The 20,284-nt window shown below is 37.3% G+C and overlaps 1 non-coding gene across 1 annotated transcript; it reads left to right on the top strand.

Annotated features, from left to right (window-relative positions):
* The first annotated feature begins 18,085 nt into the window (after positions 1 to 18,085).
* On the top strand, positions 18,086 to 18,157 carry Trnat-agu. Its single transcript has one exon. It is a non-coding gene; the product is annotated as a tRNA-Thr (tRNA).
* Positions 18,158 to 20,284: the final 2,127 nt, after the last annotated feature.

Below are 20,284 nucleotides of genomic sequence, written 5' to 3'. Positions count from 1 at the left end.
AAATCGCTACCAACTTAGTCAGAACGCTGACGAGGGTGGTACCGACCCCAATACATCTTTGAAAGACTTCATATTTACTCAGTGTATATGAAGGATGACGCTACCCGTGTCAAATCCACTTGGATATTCCTTCGTGGCCTTCGTACAAGGAGATAATCGATAAGCACATACACTTTATCACTACGAAAACTGCAATCATCTCAGTCATAAGGTTTCGCCGTAAAAGCAATCGTTACATAACTATCTGCGCATTACTGGTCAGTAATGTTCAGTGTTAGGTTACCTAGCATTCGTATGAATCATGGCAGACTGACTAATATCGCCATTACAAGTGCTATTAGGTTAAATAGCCTTCTTATCTGGCTTTGTTTTTCCTTGAAATAAAAACAATGTTAGTATTTTTATTTTTAGGAGCGTTAATAATACAGTGTAAAATATGAAACCTGGCAAAAAGTAAATGTGTTATTCTACCTCGTGTAGAGTAAACGTTTCGGCAGATCGCTTCTTTATGAAATTTTGAACAGCACGCCAAATGGAACGTTTTGAAAACACAGATTATACAGAGTGGGTCCGGTAACAAAAGCAAAAAATTAAAGTGTAGCAAAACTGTAGGCTATACAACTACTCCTTAAAAGTTAAACTGTAGGCTATACTCCTTAAACTGACCAACATTTTTGTTCAGCGACTTTTAAAAATTCTGACCTGTCCAATTTTTTAATTGTTCGTGCTAAATAAATATTAGCTTCAATGTATGCCATTATTGTTGTCATTGACGTTGTCTGACACACTTTAGACTGAACAGAATTCGCAATACATTACCTCTTAGAAAAATCTTTCAAGGGTGATAAAAATCAAAATACTTACAAGTTATATTTGAAGTCGCTGAACAAATGTTGACAAAAAGTAGCCTACAGTTTAATTTTTTGCTATTATTAAGGGACCCGGTATCAACAAAATATCATTAAAAATGAAAGATAATCTTTTCAAACGAAAACACTAAGGGCTCTGGATCTCAAACTTTAAACAAACAAAAGCAAAAGTAGTAACAATAGGTGCAAATACTACAAATTAGAAAAAATCTTACTACAAGACGCCAATTTATGTTTCGCCAACTTATTCACCGCTCCAGGTATTACAACTTTAGTATTAAGTATAAGACGGCAAAGTTCCCTTGTGTATGTATATTGGGAAGTTACCTAATATATTAAATCCGTGGTTAAGCTGCAGCACCGAAAGAACAAATTGCGTGGAAACTTTTTCAATATTGCGTGATTCTGAGGGATAAGAAACACTGTCTATAATATCGGCAGAAAAGCATTTTAAGGATTGCGGCCAAAATGGCAACAACGGAATCTTATAGTTTCGTCATATCCGTCTGACCTTATTAGGTACATCTTACTCGAAAAGTTTAAGGCACTTTTTACCCGACGCAAAAACGACGGGGTGTTATAAGTTTGACGTGTCTGTCTGTCTGTCTGTTTGTCAGTCTGTCTGTCTGTCTATCTGTATCCCGTAGTGACCCTGCCTGCTAAGCCGCGGTCCCGGGTTCGAATCCCGGTAAGGACATTTATTTGTGTGATGAGCACAGATATTTTGTTCCTGAGTCATGGATGTTTTCTATGTATCAGCAGCGGCTGATCCATACAAGCCGATTCCCACCGGCTTGCCTTAAATTGATTACCTACTAGTAAAGTACCTAATGTAAAGGTAGGTTTCTTTTTGCTCAGTGTTGCCTTAGCAGAAATTTTCATCAGCCGCCACTGCTATGTATACATACATACATACATATTATAATCACACCTGTGTCCCATAAAGGGGTAGGAAGAGCACATGAATTACTAAGTGTCAGTACAGCTCTTGGCAAAAAGGGGTTGAAAGAAATCCAAATTTTGACATTGCAGTGACAGGGTGCCAGCCTCTCGCCTACACCATAATTTAACCCATATCCCACAGTCGACTTCTACGACACCCACGGGAAGAAAGGGGTGGTGAAATTCTTAACCCACATGGGAATTTTCTATGTGTATATTTATAAATATATTATAGATAATATAGTTGTCTGAGTACCCACAACACTAGCCTTCTTAAGCTTACCGTGGGACTCAGTCAATCTGTGTAACATTGTCCCAAAATATTTATTGACCGCAGCGAAGCAAGGGCTACGTTTTAACTCAAGCAATTTGCTTTCGTATGTCCGGATGTCTCGCTCTACAACTCGCATTTCCCAACCGATTCGCGTGAAATTTTGTGACCAGATTCTATGACTCAATAAAAATTTTTTGTTGTCCCAGATTTTGGAAATTGTTAAAAATGACAAAGTCATGGGGCCTCACGCTTTAGCTTTTAGCCGTATCGATATCTTAAAAGTCTTGTCTTTTAGATGCATGTATATAGAGTGCTTGGCAAAAAAATCAGACGTTTTAGAACACAGGTTTAGACGGTAGATGTAAAAATATGTAATTTAGAATGAGAATAAGCATTTTAATTTCGCCAATCTACGTATGTGTTAGGGTGGCTCAGTGGTAAGTCACCGTGCTTTTTTTCAAATTTCTAATCACCAAATCCTCCAGGTGCCATAATTTTTGTACTTTTTTTGCATTTGAATTTTATATTAATAATTATATTTTAACCAATTAAGCGATATATACATTTTATATACATATAATCATTTTTTTTAGTAGTAAGTAAAATCCTGTTTGCTTGTTGATCGAAATTTGCATTTTTATGTCCGTATATTTTCCTCTATTCAACCTTTTCTCGTAAAATTTAATTATGTAACGAAACTATTTATATTTATTTTTTATGATCCAGTGTTTAATAATTTTGAAGTACAATACTTATTATTTATAAATAAATGTAGTGCCGAAGATGGCAAAAATAAGTACTAACAAAGAGTATAGGTCTTTGGTACTAACCAATTTGATTATAGAAAGGATGAGCTGAAATAATTATGATGCCTCTCCTACAACGTCACGCCACAATATTCTCACAGATGGCGTTAAACATAAGATAAAAACTTACCTAGGAAAAATCAACAAAATTGTGTTTGACTAAAGAAAACGGAGTGGAGTCCCTCCGCGCGGCATAAATGAAACTTCGTAACATAATTATGATAGCTGTCGGCAACAAGAAGAAAAATAATAAAAATAAAAATACAAAAAGTTTTGCATTTGCCGGGAATCGAACCTAGAAATATGACTAGCGTGAGGGCAAAAATATACCATGAATGACACTGCACCACCGTGGTTTATGCTGCCAACTTTCAAGTAGATTGAATTAGTGAGTTGGTGATGCATCGTAGTATTTAAAATAGTTGGGTTAGGGTTTTCTTGTGACCCTTAAAAGCGAAAATAGGAAACCCACTTCGCGGGCTAGCGTCGACACGTTTACAAAACAAAAATTGATAACTAAACGAAAATGGACGACGAGGGGCGAAGCACCCACAAGGGGGCTCGGGGACGAAGCCCACCGTCAAAAAGCCAACGTAGTACGTATTGAAAATAAGTTAGGTTAGGTTAGGGTCTCTTTTACGACCCTTAAGAGTGAAAATAAGGGGGGGCTCGGGGGGCGCAGCCCCCCGCAAAAAAGAAAGACCAATTAAATTTCTAAACTAAGTAAGGTTAGGGTTTTCTTGTGACCCTGAAAAGCGAAAATAGGCAACCCACTTCGCGGGCTAGCCCGCAGCGTCGACACGCTTACAAATCCAAAATTGATAAGAAAAACAAAATGGACCACGAGGGGCGAAGCATCCACAAGGGGGGCTCGGGGGTGAACCCCCCCCCCCCCCCCCCAAGAAATACCAACGTAGTACGTATTGAAAATAAGTTAGGTAAGGGTCTTTTTTACGACGCTTAAGAGCGAAGACAAGGGGGGGAGGCTCGGGGGGCGCAGCCCCCCGCAAAAAGAAAGATCAATTAAGTATCCAAACTAAGTAAGGTTAAAGTTTTCTTGCGACCCTTAAGAGGGAAAATAAGGGGGGCTCGGGGGGCGTAGCCCCCGCAAAATAGAAATACCGATTAAGTATCCAAACTAAGTAAGGTTAGGGTTTTCTTCACCAAAAAGATATACCACTTAGTATGTATTGAAAAAAGTTAGGTTAGGGTAGTAGAATAAAGTAACATCGAAAATAAGGGGGGCTCGGGGGCGCAGCCCCCCCAAAATAGAAATACCGATTAAGTATCCAAAATGATGAAATTAATATTGTATTTTTTTGGACATTGGATTTTTCCTAGAAAGATTCTAGACATGTATTTTTATATATACATATACCTAATTATATATTTTTTGTTTAACGATTATTTTTATATGAAATTGTATAGACTCAATATTATTATGAACAATAATTTACAACAATAAATTGCTCTGATAATTAGGTTAGATTAAGATCATAATATATATGTAATGAACTATTCATAAGAGCTTGTAACTAGGCCTACATGAATAAAGATATTTTGAATTGAAAACAAACAAAGTAAGGTTAGGGTTTTCTTGTGACCCTGAAAAGCGAAAATAGGCAGCCCACTTCGCGGGCTAGCGTCGACACCCTTAGAAAAAAGAAATACCACGTAGTACGTATTGAAAATAAGTTAGGTTAGGGTTTTCTTGCGAAGTTTAAGATCGAAAATAAGGGGGGCTCGGGGGCGCAGCCCCCCGCAAAATAGAAGTACCGATTAAGTATCCAAACTAAGTAAGGTTAGGGTTTTCTTGTGACCCTGAAAAGCAAAATAGGCAGCCCACTTCGCGGGCTAGCGTCGACACCCTTACAAATCGAAAATTGATAACAAAACCATTAAAGATGGGCGATGATCTCATCGCGTCATTTGAAAAAATTCGGTCGCCATTTTTATCCTCAAAAAGCAACTGATGAGGGATCTCTTTCATTACTGTCGTGGGCTACCGTTGTCCAGTTGAAATTATCAATAATGGCCAACGGTAAAGAGGACTGATAGGTTTTTCTCTTTGAAATTGAATCTGTAGGATAACTGATTGTTTTTGTGGCACTTCTTAATTTCTTCATGGTACCAATGTAGATGAAATTGTGCAAAAGTATTTCGCGTTAGCTAGTTTTTCCACGTCCTCCCATACACATATGTAATGTAGTGTTGTTTTCCTCAGGCCCATTTGCACCAATGACTTAAGACGCTACGGGAGCGAAAATGCTACAATAGAAAGGAGTCCCCCTTTCAATTTGACAATTTCAATTAAATATACTAGGGTTATTAACTAGATTTATCAAAAAAAATGTCTATTAAGAACGACTCAGTTAAAAGATATTGCGAAAAAATCTTTAAAATCGAGGTTCCGCTCTCGACTGTTTCCTCCTTCAAAACTTATTTGAACGGAACGAAATTTGAGAATCTGAATAACAATGAAATAATCTGTGTCGGACCGTTTAGATTTTTTGGCTAACTCTTACCGATCTTGAGTATCACACCTTTTTTTTGAGCCATATTCGAAACGCAGTAGGTTGGCCATGACAGCCAGTGACAGTACTAGTACTGAGGGCTTACTGCTGTCACCTGGGTTAACACATTGCGGACATCTTTCTCTTTTACTCCTATCCAGGCATATAGAGTGACATATATAGCCACATAGCGCAAACTCTGGTGTTCGTGGAAAACCTCCTAGCTAGACTTGTCATTCATTCATTGTAAAAATAGTAAAAAGATTTTGACTCTAAAGACTAATGTTTAAATGATTTTCAGTCTTATGTTAAAGCTGAGTAAGACGTGGATGGCGGCAAAGCTTTTGTAAATACATACATATATTGAATCACGGAATTAAGCAACACAAGGCAATTTTTGTTATGTATTTATATTCCGCGTTTTGTTTAAGCCGTATATTGTATCGTTTTTCATAACAAAATGCGTAGATAATTTACACCTTAGTCTGTAACGTATTCGCAAAGGTTCTTGAGCGAAACCAAAATCGACAATATCCACCTACACTCAAAAAAAATCTTTATTTATTAATTATATTATAAAGCAACATCTGCTGACGGTTTGTAATTGTCGATATTAATATATCTAGACTAACTTTCAATGTGGTACATGCAACTGGACAACTGTCACTGTACATTTGTAATCCTTATTACAAGAGCATAACGTCTATGGTTAGTTAAGACAGAGTATTGCTGTTAGTAGGTACGATGGGTACGATGTTGAACCTTAGGTTACCTTCCATCAATACTAATACTGAAAGACAATTTTTAAACTTATTGCATTACATGTGTCTAACAAAATTTCAATGAAATGGGTTGTGAATCTAATATTTAAAAAAATCACTATTTAAAAGGAGATGGTTGAAAAGGGTATAAAATATTAAAAAAAAAAAAAAAAAAGATTTTCACTACCGAGGATCGAACCCACGACGTCAGGGCCGCGTCCATCGTCTTACGCTACTATAACTGAGCTATTTAAGCGATAGAAAGGGTGGCGAAATATTAACTAACTTTCAATCTAGTACATGCATGGCGTTACGAGTCCTAAAATTCATTATATTCTTTTAAAGATTTATGTCTCAAAAGTGACACTTAACGCCATCTAACAGTGATCTCAAGGCAACAAGAAATTTGTAGTAACGCCATCTACATTTGCCGTGCTTTTAGGCGGTCGCATTTTTTTGTATGGGGTGGACATATCTACTATATCCATAATCTCTGGTGATAGGTACTTAATTTTGGCAGGTTTAGCACCAAATTTGCATGGAAATTAAATATAATATGTGTCGATTAACTTCAAACTTGAGTAAACCCATTTTGCTATAAGGTTGGTTATCTTTCAAATCAACAAATTTATATTTTTTATACAATAATCAACCCTAAAGCAGAATGGATTTACCCAAGTTTGAAGTTAAGCGACACATATGCATATGTAAACTGCCAAAATAGCCGAGTCATTAACTCTGCAACTACGTAAACAATTAAACATACTATGTTGTATTTATCTACATAAATATTATAGTTAAAATATTATATGAATTCGCAATCCATCAATTCTAGGGCAAACTTTTTATACCCAGCTATTAGTAACGTGCGTTGAAAATAGAAAACATGAGTTTACAATATACTACTAGATTAGACGCACAACACGGAAAAATACTTACTACATATTTTCGTCATTTAAACATAAAGTAAATCGCATTTAAACGCATTTTGCGTACGATTCACAAACGCCTGTCAGAAATCTACATCAAAGGCGCGAGAAATAGCAGAACACTACAACAAAACTAAGGCACTATGAAATTGCTTGAAGATTCACATAATGTATACTTGTTTCCTAAGCTCACATCATAACCATTTTGCACGCAATATTAGACCTGAATCACCAGAAATACGGTCGTTTCTTCAAATGTGTATTTAAGTTAGATAAGAGCTCGTGAAAGTTATGATCTATGAAATCATATTAAAAGGAAGACGGGAATCGTGACTTTGAGTTATTTTACTCTGTTTGTGTGAGTATTGTTATAATATAACTATTAAGTTTCGTTGCTCGTTTAAGCGAGCCTGTGCAGCTGTGGTTTCATTTTTTAGATATTATTAAGACGATACGGTAGGGGTCAATTCTCCATACAAACGCTCTCGACTATTTCCTCCCTGGTTTTTGAAGATAGAGCAATGATTTTTTCAACACATATTGTTATTATTTTTATCTGTGTCGGACCGTTTTGATTTTTTTTTGATATTCTGCTTTTTAAAGATTCTAGAGCCAATTAAATTTCCAAAAACGGCCTTCTTCATTGTGGCGCAAAAAAGGTGTGATACTCAAGATTGGTAGCAATTATCCAAAAAGCTAAACGGTCCGACATAGATTATTTCATTGTTGTCCAGATTCTCAAATTTCCTTCCGATTGATGAAGTGTTGAAGGAGGAAAAAGTCGAGAGCGGAACCTCGATTTTAAAGATTTTTTTTAAATATCTTTTGACTGAGTAGTTCTTAATGGACAATTTTTTTTCGATAAATCTAGTCAATGACACTTGTATATTTAACTAAAATTCCCAAGTTGAAAGGGGGGCTCCTTTCCATTTTAGCATTTTCGCTACCGTATCCTCTTGGATTTCAGAGGGACTAGGGGAATGTCTTGCTGGGAGAATTGTTAAAATATTGCAGTTTAATGTGCCCCGTCTACTCCCTTTCGGAATACAGGCGTGAGTTTATGTCAGTATGAATAACGTAAAAGGATGCTTTCTTGGACCCAGCGTCGCACTAATGTAATGTAAGCTTAACTGGAAGAGATGCCTTATAAGTTCGCCTTTGTACCTACACTATAACTATATCTACTGTTCTTTTATGTCCTAACTTGCCTTATGTACAATAAAGTTTTTATATACATACAGACATGTGTGTCTTCAGGAGCTCAAAATCAAACAAGTACTCTCGGAAATCGTTCACTATCCGCACCCTTAGCTACTTCGGTCACGTTATACGTAGGGAAGACTCCGCCATAAAGAGGCCTCTTGTTCATGGAAGACTGGGTGGTACAAGACCCAGACTGCGCCCCTCAGTGCGATGGACAGACAAAGTGACCAAGTGTCTCATCGGGTCACCCTTAAATCTATGAGTGTCGAACGCTAAAAATAGCTATGCACAATTGTACATGGCGAGAAACTATTAAAAAGGCACCACGACTCTGACAAGAGTATGCCACTAAGAAGAAAAATGCGAATGATCAAAACTGTAACAAGTTCTTAAATCGGTAGCGATCTCCACTTCTGTGTAACAATGCGAATGGCCAATAAATAGACTTAATAGCGGTAGACTGCATAATAAAACCATATAACTAGAATAGCTGTAAATATTTAAATACCCTACCACCTGAAATGGAGTACCACTAATTGACTTTTGATTGCCGTTCTAATTGCTGGTAATATAGAAGCATAAATGTGTTATTTAAAAAAGTTTCGGGAAACAATAAGGATAGCTGAATACGAGTTTAAATTAGAGTATTTGATAAAAACATGGCAGGACATTAGGGGAATGTGAAATTACTATTAGTAGGTACACTTTCAAACAATAGCCCAGTTCATTTTAGATTGAATCAATTACCTAAAAGTCCGTTCAATTTAGTTGTGGCCGATGCTAGCAACCCGTCACTGCAAAAATCACAATTTGAAGTTTCATTTATGACTGACATTAATTTAATTTTCACGATTACCATAAAATAACCATTTTTTTGTTTAGGGGGGGGGGGGGAGCATTACGCATACCACTCGGGTGCGGGGAAGGACCCGAGTGGTTATGTGGGACTCCTTGTTAAGGGCTAATGAGACCCCAAGTCTACCTACTAAATAACCCCCCCCCATCTGCCGCCATTGTGCTGTAACGGTGGGCTGCAGGTACGCTCGCGCTTTACATCTACAGCATCACCAGCACCAGTCTGCTTTTCAGAGCACCACCTCCGGAGGCCCTTGATAGCCTTGTGCACAAGTGAACTGTATCCAGTACGGTCGACCTCTTAGGGACCGCGTGTGAAATGGATGGCAAGCGTCCCCGTGCCTGTCATCCTGCGATCAACCTATGGAGGCAGGCCGACTATAAAACAACCCTCTTCTTCTTCTTCTTCTTCTCAGCATATTTGCGTCCACTGCTGAACATATGCCTCTTTCATGGATTTCCATTCTGTTCTATAAGCGGCGGTTCTGTGCCAGGTCGGCCCTGCCGTCTTTTTGATGTCGTCCGACCATCTGGCTCGTGGTTTCCCGTCACCTCGGCTTCCCAGTCTAGGTCCCAACCAACCCTAACCTAATCTAACCCATTTATGAATGACCTCAACAAAAACCTTGAAAAGTTAACGGTTTCAGAATTATGAGTAATGATAATATGACAATCATTACATTCTGACTTTCAATAATTATGTCAAACAAAGGGACCCGATGTTTATCATTACACCATCGGCAGTCAACCATTCATTTTAATCTCGTTGTATAATACAATGCGTTTTATACGCAGCCATAGAATGTGCATAATGGATGACCATTATAAAGTGGGTTTTTCCGGTGTTTATGATTATCTATGTATGTGAGCTGGCAAATGATGCAGTCACGTAACATGTTATCATACCAGAGATTATGGATATAGTAGATATGTCCACCCCATACAAAAAAATGCGACCGCCTAAAAGCACGGCAAATGTAGATGGCGTTACTACAAATTTCTTGTTGCCTTGAGATCACTGTTAGATGGCGTTAAGTGTCACTTTTGAGACATAAATCTTTAAAAGAATATAATGAATTTTAGGACTCGTAACGCCATGCATGTACTAGATTGAAAGTTAGTTAATATTTCGCCACCCTTTCTATCGCTTAAATAGCTCAGTTATAGTAGCGTAAGACGATGGACGCGGCCCTGACGTCGTGGGTTCGATCCTCGGTAGTGAAAATCTTTTTTTTTTCTTTTTTTTTTAATATTTTATACCCTTTTCAACCATCTCCTTTTAAATAGTGATTTTTTTAAATATTAGATTCACAACCCATTTCATTGAAATTTTGTTAGACACATGTAATGCAATAAGTTTAAAAATTGTCTTTCAGTATTAGTATTGATGGAAGGTAACCTAAGGTTCAACATCGTACCCATCGTACCTACTAACAGCAATACTCTGTCTTAACTAACCATAGACGTTATGCTCTTGTAATAAGGATTACAAATGTACAGTGACAGTTGTCCAGTTGCATGTACCACATTGAAAGTTAGTCTAGATATATTAATATCGACAATTACAAACCGTCAGCAGATGTTGCTTTATAATATAATTAATAAATAAAGATTTTTTTTGAGTGTAGGTGGATATTGTCGATTTTGGTTTCGCTCAAGAACCTTTGCGAATACGTTACAGACTAAGGTGTAAATTATCTACGCATTTTGTTATGAAAAACGATACAATATACGGCTTAAACAAAACGCGGAATATAAATACATAACAAAAATTGCCTTGTGTTGCTTAATTCCGTGATTCAATATATGTATGTATTTACAAAAGCTTTGCCGCCATCCACGTCTTACTCAGCTTTAACATAAGACTGAAAATCATTTAAACATTAGTCTTTAGAGTCAAAATCTTTTTACTATTTTTACAATGAATGAATGACAAGTCTAGCTAGGAGGTTTTCCACGAACACCAGAGTTTGCGCTATGTGGCTATATATGTCACTCTATATGCCTGGATAGGAGTAAAAGAGAAAGATGTCCGCAATGTGTTAACCCAGGTGACAGCAGTAAGCCCTCAGTACTAGTACTGTCACTGGCTGTCATGGCCAACCTACTGCGTTTCGATACTGGTAAAATATCGAAGTATCATTAATTATGTTCTTTTTGTATCTAGGTTATTAATTATATACGAATATCAAAATATCAAAATGATGATAATTGATGAATATCAAGATGATTTTTAGTTTAAAGCAAGAAGATAAAAATATTTTCAGAAATATGTACCTACTCTTTTTATATAACAAAACGCATCCATCAGTCAAGCGCCGTGTATATATAGCCATCATCTTCTATTTCTGAATTGATTTTTAATAATAATTTACTAAGGTCTAAATCAGTATACGACCAAACTAGAGTTATGCGACGTTGCAGTCAGCAGTCTGGCAACGTTGCATTTTGAAGTAACAAAACATTTAATATTCATTCAATTTGTCGTGAAAAGTCTTCATGACTTACTACTCATATTATACCTATAAGTTACCTAATTTCGTCACTCTGATTAAGTAGAAGTTTGGTGTGGCGGTCAAAGATACTGCTTTTTAGCTGCGATAACTTGAGCAGCAGACGAGGTTCGAATCTCACCGGGGAGACCTTGCTTTTTTGTGAATCTTTTTTTATTTTTTTTTATTTAATACTTTGTGTTTGATTTATTTTTATTCATTATATTTGATGGGAAAATAAGTACTAATATTTCATATCTCAGGTTTGACATGTTTTTACACCCCGAACTACCAATATTCCATGTTTTATCAATCTGGACCAACACTTAGTATGGTAATGAAAAAACTTTTCAAAGAATTTGGTGAATAAAATTGGCCTATTAATATAATTATTGTTTTATTCCCCAATAATATACAATATCTATCATTTTGACAACTTTAGTCTCATTCTGATCATAGTGCCGTCTGACTCTGTCGTGCTGAAATTATGTAGTTGTTTGTGGTAAAACATTTTTGTACTACTAAAAATGAAATAATCAGAAAGTAATACTTCCGTCTTAGTGCGTTATCACATTATCCGATCCGGTATCAGATGTAGGACCGATATCGATATCCAATATATTTAAGCCGCTATCTTTGATTTTTGCCTTTAAAATTCTTCCTTCATCCGATATCGCGGATAGGATAATGTGGTGGTGAAAACGCACTTAGAGTTGTAATATTTTACCTAGCATATTTTGGTTTTACTGGAATGTACGTTCAAGATAATTCAGAATTATCGTTAAAACTTATGCAAAAAAATCAAAAACCATAAAATTAAAATAAAACACAAAAAAACTGTTATCTTCACTTTGTGTCTCTCCGCCGGGATTCGAACCCGTGATCTCTGGATTGAAAACCAAACCAACTTCAACCGTGACCATAACGTGTCTTGACAATTGGCACGAAATTCGCCATCATCTAGCTTTCACTAATGTGTCAGGCGTTTCGATGTTCCTGCTGAAAAGTAAATACTTAAGTTATTAAGTTGCACCTGTCAAATGATTGAAGAGAAAAACGTGAGACGGATGTATGGGATGACAAGTCTGTACTGTATCAATTGGCAAGGTGCAGGGTGCAAAGCGGGTGGAGACCTGGAGGGGGTAACTAAAGGATGACAGCGCTCACCAGCGCTCACTATGGCCAAAATTGACATTCCTGTCACTGACTTACGTTGTCAAATCCATATTGCAGTAAACATTTTCGAGATAAATTTAATATGGGCATTTACGCATATCCTTCGCTAAATTCTGGTACACACCTCGATGGGAATACCCTCCGAGTGGCGGTCGGGCTGAGGGTTGGGGCTGTAATTTGTGCTTCCCACAAATGCCACTGCGGGAGCGAAGTGGACCAGCTGGGGCGCCACGGCCTTTCTTGCCAGCGAAGTGCGGGGCGTATGTCGCGTCACGCCGCGCTTAACGACATTATCCGACGGTCTCTTACCTCTGTAAACGTGCCCGCAATATTAGAGCCGACCGGTATAGCGCGGGATGATGGTAAGAGACCCGACGGAATGTCGCTGATACCGTGGAGGATGGGACGAGTGCTGGTGTGGGATGCAACCTGTGTGGACACACTGGCCCCGTCTCATCTTCACGGTACCACAAAGAAAGCGGGCGCGGCTGCAGAGGCTGCAGAGACGAATAAAAGACGTAAATACGGAGGTCTCGACGCCAATTACAACTTTGTTGCTTTTGGCGTCGAGACCCTCGGTCCGTGGGGTCCGGGCGCCCAGATTTTATACAGGGACTTGGCGAAGCGGCTGACTAAGACTACGGGGGACAAAAGAGCTGGCAGCTTCCTCGCTCAACGTATAAGTATTGCGATTCAGCGAGGAAATGCTGCCAGCATCTTGGGCACTATGCCTCAGGGTCCCTCTTTAGACTTAGATTTTTAGTTTTATTATTATTATTTTTTATTGCCTAGTTTATAATATTTATTGTACCAAATTTTTATTTAAGTGTTATATGGGCCTAGTAAAATTTGTTATGGTGAATTGTAATAACACCAAGAAAAATAGCGACTAAATTCTAGCTATTTCCAAGACTGTGGTGGAAACGAAACCACCGTTTAAGTGGATAATTGCCGTAAGAAGAAAAGTGTCATCTAACTTCTGATTATTTAAAGTGCATAATCATTTGATACAAGTATTGAATTTACGGTGAATTTATAATGCAAACTTTATTGGAGGTAGAAAAGCCGATGTGGAAGCCAATCCCAGTTACGGGTATGTTCCAAAATCATTTGAGTTGTTCCCTCATGTCTGCTCCTGTGTACACATCGAAACGGATTGACAAAAATGCGTAAACATCGAAGTTTCAATGGGATGAAGGAGCACGAAAACAAGAAAAGCAGAAGCAGGCCATCCACTAAAGGCTTATCACATTTTAAATAAATTTCCTGAGAACTTATTTCATCGCATTGATGACTATATATTTGTTGTGATATGGTAAACCTCTAATATTTTCAAGTAAATGAAACAAGTTTTTGTAATGTATATTATAATTAAAAGTTATTATAGCTAGTTTATTTTTATTTTACTATAAACCCTGTACCCTGTCCCTGAATGATATATTGGGTTGGTAAGAAAGTAATGAGCGAATCATAACCAATATTGTAATTTTTATTTAATTTATTATTTTAATCATTTATCAAAAATATAACGGCCTTCGTTATCTACTATTTGTCTCCATCGTTCTGGTAAAGAATGAATAGCATCGGCGAAGAAGTTCTTAGGTTTAGATTCAAAAACTCAGCTATGTACTGTCGTAGATGGGCTTGATCATCAAACTTTTTTCATTCAAGGCATTGCTTAGCCATCTGAACAATGCGTAATCCGTAGGTGCCAAGTCTGGAGAGTACGGTGGATGAGGTATCACTTTCCAACCTAGCTCCAATAGCTTTAGCCGAGTCACTTTTGCAATGTGTGGGCGAGCATTTTGGTGTAAGAAAAAACTTTAGCATGCTGTGGACGATTCTGACAGATTTTTTGGTTTAAATTTTCAAGCTGATTACAGTATACTGATGCGGTAACAGTCGTTCCACTTGGTAGGAGTCTCCAGTGAATAATACCATGAATATCCCACCAAACGGATAGCATAACTTTTTTCGGGTGAGGCTCTGTTTTTGGTGCCTCTATTTCTTTTTCGTTTGGAGCTAGTCACTGACGTTTGCGTGTGTGATTTATATATAAGACCCATTTTTCATCTCCAGTGATAAGATGGTCCAACCAGTTGAATGTGCGGCGAAAAGACAGAAGTTGTATACAGATATCGGCACGGCGGTTTAGTTGATCTCTATCAAGTTCGTGCGGTATCCAAACACTGTATTTGTAGTTTTTTCCCAACTCGTGTAAATGTGTTTCTATGGTGACATGAGAGCAGCCTAACTCGGTAGCAAGAGTACGACTCGTTAGCCTCGGATCTCCTTCAATTAAGGTTTTTAATTTGGCTACATCAATCTTCACCGGTCGACCAGACTTAGGTTGATCTGATAATGAAAAGTCGCCACTACGAAACCGCTGGAACCATCGTTTCGCCGTGGCCTCAGACACAACTTCAGGAACAACACGCTGACATATATTACGCACTGCTTCGGCGGCTGAATGGCCAGACTGAAATTCATAATATAGTAAACAATGCCTTACATGCACTTTTAATTCGTCCATTTTCTTCCTTATATTAGCTCGGCGACAGCTAGTGAATGACTGACGAGAAACTGTGCGACTAGCCCTTTATATACTTTCGACCATAGAAGATTCTAGAACTCGCTCAAAAATTTTATGTGGAATTCAATCGATCGCTGATTACTTTCTTACCAACCCAATAGTATCTACAGTTAGCCTATGAAAATGACATATCAACAATTTCAAAAACCAATGATTTATTTATACTTTATTGCACATAAGTTCAAATGGTGGAATAATGTCTTCAATCTCTAGAAAATTCCCAGCTAGAACCAATTTCTTGCCTTTATTCATTGACCGATATCGCATATATTATGTTTAAGTCGCCATCTTTGATTTTCGCCTTTGAAATCCTTCCTACATCCGATATCGCGGATCGGGTATAATGTGAAAACGCACTTAACACGTTCCCTGTGCATGTATCATATGTGTAGCATTTTAGGGTATACATGATACGTGCATGCATCATGGGTGATGCACGACCCCTCGTGAACATAAGGCATCGCCAAAAATTGCACGTGTGAGCTAGATGTTTTTTATTTGCGTGCACATATTGGGTACCAAAACTTTGACAGAAAATACGTGCGTCCGGAGGACATTTTCATAATGTTGCCAGGTGATGGCTGTTTAAAAAAAAATGTTTTTTATTTTAAATAACTAAAAATTAATATTGTTTAGTTATTTAAAATAAAAAACATTTTTTTTTAAACAGCCATCACCTGGCAACATTATGAAAATGTCCTCCGGACGCACGTGTTTTCTGTCAAAGTTTTGGTACCCAATATGTGATAGATAGATAGATAGATAAATACTTTATTGCATAAAAATATCATGACAAAAAAAATAAGAACTATAAGAATACAACTTAGGTCTACAGAACTAATTCCTAGCTTACTATTAGACAATTTAGTTTTTTTTTTATCACGACACAATTGCGAAGATGTGCACGCAAATAAAAAACAAAATAATCATTATTATTGATTTGCATTAATGTCACGTTATATTGAAAACAAAAGACTAATCAAATAAATTTGTAAACTGTGATGCAAGGATTCAACTAGATAAAGCTCCAGGTTGTCGGTTGTCAGACGTCAAATTTGGTACTGGCAGTACACATTCTGCATTTTGAACTAGAGGCGGTAAACCTGGTTCAGGCTATGTCTTAGTAAGTTTTTGCAAAGCCACTTAATCTCCAATTGTTTGATTCTGGAATCTTTAAGATAATCACGATTGATAAAGTATTTTATGTCATCAATAGTCCAAGGATGATACAGGCCCTATCACCAGAAATGTTAGAACCATCAATTTGCTCCAATTCGTCCATGATCTTTTCTATCACTCCCTCTAAAATTATCTATATTTATTCATAAGTAGGTATATGGCAAAAATTAACTGATCGCATTTAGTTTTTAAGAGTATTTCATGATTAACATCCGTCTTAGCAAACACTTTTGACAATTGACTAGGCATATTCATATACCAATCAAACTTATGTAAAACTTTCTTCCTTCAAAAAAATGGCATAAACAAACGTAGGCCACATATATAAAAACAAAAATAACGTCAAATTACTTAAAAATATGTATATAAATATAGGAGTGATGCACTCAGCAATGAGATAATACGTGCATGCATCACATTGTGGGCACTAGTTTAGAAGCCTATACGTGTGTGCATCACATGTGGGTCACTCGGAAAAATGGGCAAATAGGGAAAACGGTCGTCATAAAAGATGTATTTGTATATAAATATAACAATATAATACAGTTCCGAGTTAATTTACAAAAAAATAAAAATGCACGTGAGGAGTCAATTTCTGGTTGTCGGTTACACAGGGAACGTGTTAAGGTTGTAATATTTTGCCTATTCTGGAGTGTACGTTCAAAATAATTAAGAATTATCGTGAAAACTTACGCAAAAAAATCTAAACAAATAAAAAACCATAAAATAATAATAAAACCCAAAAAACTGGATATCTTTACGTGTGTCTCCACCGAGGCTTGAACTAGTGACCTCTGGATTGAAAAGCGAACGAACTTCTGATGAGACCATAACGTGCCATGACAATTTGCCCGAAATTCGGTATCATCTAGCTTTCGCTACATGTCAGGCATTTCGATGTTCCTGCATAAAAATAAATAGTTAGTCAGTTCCACCTGTCAAATTATTGAAGAGAAAAACCTGAGACGGATGTATCGGATGACAAGGCTTGCAAATTTATTAAATATAGATATGTGCCAAATGGGACTATGAGCGACATCTATCCATTTCCGCTGCAAACAATAGTTTCGTTTTGACAGTCGCATTTTGTGGTACGGGGTGGCATAGTCTGTATATATGTAGTTTGTGATCATACCTAGAATACTGATTATTAACCCAATTTATTGAATCATAAAAAGTTAGAAGAGAGGACTACTGCCGTATTTAAATAATGTTTCAGATATAATACATAAATACAAACAATCACGTCTGTATCCCACAAAGGACCTACCCCTTGACTACGAAACTAATCAAGTTTCAGTGCCACTCTTGGCAATCAAGAAGTTGAAAGAAACCGAAATTGTGAAATTGCAGTGACAGGTTGCCAGCCTTTCGCCTACGCCATAATTTAATCCATATCACACAGTCGACTTCTACCACACCCACTGGAAGAAAGGGTGGTAAAATTTACGTCTCGTATAAACGTCATTACCACTATTACGTTATTGGCGGGAGGGCGGGTGGTCTAGTGGTAATGACGTTAGCCCAGTAAGCTGAAGACCCGGGTCCGATTCCCGGCTCGGCCACCAGTGGGCCTTGTTGTTTTTCCTTTCGTATATGATATCTATTTCAATTTATACTAGTAACTAATTATATTAATACAACACAGGCCTTTTTGAGCGTACCGTGGGCCTCAGTCAATCTGTGTAAGAATGTTCTATACTTAATATTTATTTATTTATTGAACGTCACTATGTTATTTTGCAGTTTCAAGTATTTTGTGCATTTCTGCTACCACATCCAAATAGCAACATGAATCTGCAAAACTCTGCATAATCCTTTGTTTGTTTATCCATCCATATTTGCCACGCTGTACATTTGCGAAATATACTCGTAATTATCTGATTAAAATTTACATACTAATTATCAACATAATGGTACTTATTTTTCTGTCTATTCCATTTTAAATAATATTATTTTATACGTTTAGGTATGGGTAGGTACTTAGAAAAATTAAAACTAAAGTTAGGTAGGTACTGGAATGATCTTCAGGTTTATTTAGGAAATAGCTCATTACAGTTTTCATTGTTTCAGCTAACTGACGCTGTAATATATTTTTCCCCTCACTAGCTCGGAAACACGTATTTTGTCCTTTAATACCAGCGGGTAAAAACGCATTTTATCCACTAGTGGGTAAAGTAATTTGACCTTGAATGAAGTCAAATTAACTGCTTTAAAATTGATAAAAGTAGGTGAATCTAGTAATAAAGATGATTTACCACCTGTGGAACTACTGGAAGCAGTGATAAACGCATTTATTGCGTTTTAGTTTCCTCGCTATAGTGAGGGGAAAAGTTTTGTGTTACACTCGGGTGCAAATGTATTTTACTTCTCGTGTGTTAAAAAACTCGCAAGTTCAGGATTCTATTCTCGAACCACTCGCTTCGCTAGTGTTTCAACTATACCTAATATCCTTTCACTTGCTCGTTTTTCAATTCCACACTCGGCGTTAAAATACAACTTTGCCCCCTTGTATAACAAATAACTATTGCTTCACCACACTGATCAAAACGTTCTGATGAGATTGAAACCGTCAGGATATACATTGTATGAATTGTATCTAACAAGCGGCCCACCCGGACGCAAAAACGACGGGGTGTGTCTGTCTGTCTGTTTGTCGGTCTGTTTGTCTGTTTGTTTGTCTGTTTGTCTGTCTGTCTGTCTGTTTGTGTGTGTTTGTCTGTTGCATCGTAGCTCTCAACGGATGAACCGAATTCGATTAAGTTTTATTTTTTTGAAAGCTGAATAAGTATTTTGAGTGACGGTCGGGAGTTTTTTCAAAATTTTAATTTAGTGGTTATTTATATAAGGTGTAAAGAGATATGTATCGTATTTGATTCGAACTATTCTATTCGAACTATTCGAAGCCAGCATTAACCCCTCAAGCACCTTGTTCCATATCTGTCCCAGGCAATTTAAACTGTAATCAACCGATTGAAAATTATAAATTCAGTAGCAAATTTTTGATAATGGCGTTCCAGGGGTTAATATGTGATACGCTCTTAAAGATCTACATACATTATCAACATTGGACAGGTGGATTATTCTAACATAGATTCTGGCTGGATATGTGGTCGACAGAGTAATAGTATTAGGTGCAGCGGAATGTTAACAGATGACCGGTCAAAAGGAATGCCCTGTAGTTGAACTCTGACCTGACACTGACGTAATGGCTAGCGTGTGCGTAACTTATTTCTATACATCTCGTTCGTCTTGGTTTTCGAGCGAGCGAAATGTAGCTAAACGGTGATTTAGTCTCCTGCAAAAAATACTGCTGCTTCGTTTTGTAGGTGCCCTTTGCCATTAAATTATACATATGAACCCTAATTATAAAAACAAATATCAGGACGAAAGAATAAATAGGTATCAGGGTTCCTCGTGCAAATAAATTCTCTTACCGGGATTCGAACGTACGACCGGGTCAATACCAACTAGGCCAAACCGGAGTCTATAGATCTGTTGAATAAATTATTAATTTTAAATATCGTTAAACTATATAATACACCTTTTTATCAATAATCCCGAATATTCTTTCTTCCCGTGGGTGTCGTAGAAGGCGACTGTGGGATATGGGGTAAATTGTGGCGTAGGCGAGGAGGCTGGCAACCTGTCACTGCAATGTCACAGTTTCGTTTTCTTTCAACCCCTTATTT

Source organism: Leguminivora glycinivorella, chromosome 4 (genome assembly GCF_023078275.1).
Source record: "Leguminivora glycinivorella isolate SPB_JAAS2020 chromosome 4, LegGlyc_1.1, whole genome shotgun sequence".
Classification (NCBI taxonomy): domain Eukaryota; kingdom Metazoa; phylum Arthropoda; class Insecta; order Lepidoptera; family Tortricidae; genus Leguminivora; species Leguminivora glycinivorella.
The sequence above is the reverse complement of the archived record's forward strand: the minus strand, read 5'-3'. Positions and strand labels throughout refer to the sequence as shown.